General features: G+C 32.5%; 1 non-coding gene across 1 annotated transcript; it reads right to left on the bottom strand.

The window, feature by feature from the left end:
• Positions 1–1,497: 1,497 nt before the first annotated feature.
• LOC149496962 (small nucleolar RNA R71) lies at positions 1,498–1,604 on the bottom strand. The gene has a single exon (XR_016320734.1). It is a non-coding gene; the product is annotated as a small nucleolar RNA R71 (small nucleolar RNA).
• Between the last annotated feature and the right edge of the window lie 274 nt (positions 1,605–1,878).

Genomic DNA, 1,878 nt, shown 5'->3' with positions numbered 1-1,878 from the left:
AACTTATCACTAGTTCTTATTTCTAAACTCTTAATCTTGTTTATTTCTTTCATTATCCTTATTGATTATGGAATATTTATCAAGTATTGTTGAGTTTTATTTAAGTACTATGTGTAACTAAATCCTTATACTAAGGGTCTGATGTAGCTTAATTTCTTTTCCAATTTATGCAATTAGATTTATTTTTCCTTATTCAAGTTATGATTTATTATTGAACTTAATGCTTCTAGGCAGAATTTTCCCCTAGATTGATTTATTTCAATTATCACTATCGAAAGAAGGATCTTTGATATGAAAAGGTTAATAAAACACATGAGATAATAACTTGATGCGGAAGCTATATGGCTTGACTCATGGGGGGTTTTTATGATTTATCAACCTTAAATTGTAAATTCATAAACAACTACATAACTTAATGATTTAATACATATTTGGTTGCGCTATTGGAAGATAGGTAATTAAATGGAATTAAAATAGCTAGGAATACATCGGAAGAGCTTGTTAGTGAGTTCAGAGTTGTTTCCTCTACTTGAATAATTAAATTGATTAATGAACTAATGAAAAAAATTGGAAAGAATTAAGTGAAATCAAAACCCCTAGTAGTTTTACTTCCTTGATTTCCTTTAAACAATTTTTACTTACTTGACTCTTGTTTATTTTACGTTTATACAACAATTCTCTTAATTATCGTTTAAATAATAATAAGATAACAAAATTTTGGTACTTGGATTACAATCCTCGTGGAAACGATATCTTACTCATTCATATATTACTTGTAGTGATTCGTACACTTGCGAAATAAGCTGTCAAGTTTTTGGTGCCGTTGCCGGGGATTGGCAAAACCAATATCAATATGAATTATCTTGTTATTAATTTAGACATTTACTTATCTATTTGTTTTATTCATTTGATTTTTCTAAAGACTATCTCAGTTTTATGCAAAGAAGATCTAGAAGAACAGAACCCTTGATCTTTGATCCAGAAATTGAGAAAACCTACAGAAGAAATAACGCAGCAAGGAGAGCACAAGAAAACAGATCCAAACAACAATCAAACATGGACGAAATTAATCCTCAACTTCCGAACATACCTCTTGCTACAGATCCTCAGATCGGACAACAACAAAATGTCCGCACCTTGCGAGACTACACCATGCCCTCTCTCAATGGAGCTACCTCCAGCATCACTAGGCCAAGAGTGGAAGCAAATAATTTCAAAATCAAACCAGCAATTATCCAAATGCTTTCCACATCTATTCAATATGGAGGACTCCCTAGTGAAGATCCTAATGCTTACATCACTAATTTCCTGGAAATTTGTGATACTTTTAAACAAAATGGTGTTTCTGAAGATGCCATTAAATTAAGACTCTTTCCTTTTACTTTAAGAGACAAAGCACGATCATGCTTACAATCTTGTCCCGCTGGGAGTTTTACAACTTGGGAAGAGTTAGCCCATAAATTTTTGGCCAAATTCTTTCCATCTTCTAAAACCACCAAATTAAGAAATGAGATCATGACCTTTGCTCATCATGATCAAGAAAGCTTGTATGAAGCTTGGGAAAGATTTAAAGATTTGTTGAGAAAATGTCCTCACCATAGTTTGCCCAAATGGCTACAAGTCCAAACCTTTTATAATTCATTGTCATCTAATATTAAAATTACTTTGGATGCAGCTGTAGGAGAATCATTTGAGAGAAAAGAGATCGATGAGGCATATGATTTAATAGAAGAAATGGCAAGCAATAGCCATTATCAAAGCAGCTCTGAAAGAAGAAAAACTGCTGGGATCTATGAAATTGATGCCATCACAGCACTAAATGCAAAGGTAGACAATATGGTAAGAAAGTTAGACTTGCTAACCACTAAATCTGTGAAC

The sequence above is a fragment of the Jatropha curcas genome, chromosome 4 (assembly GCF_041381405.1).
Source record: "Jatropha curcas cultivar XTBG-Jc1 chromosome 4, XTBG_Jcur_1.0, whole genome shotgun sequence".
Taxonomy (NCBI): domain Eukaryota; kingdom Viridiplantae; phylum Streptophyta; class Magnoliopsida; order Malpighiales; family Euphorbiaceae; genus Jatropha; species Jatropha curcas.
The sequence above is the reverse complement of the archived record's forward strand: the minus strand, read 5'-3'. Positions and strand labels throughout refer to the sequence as shown.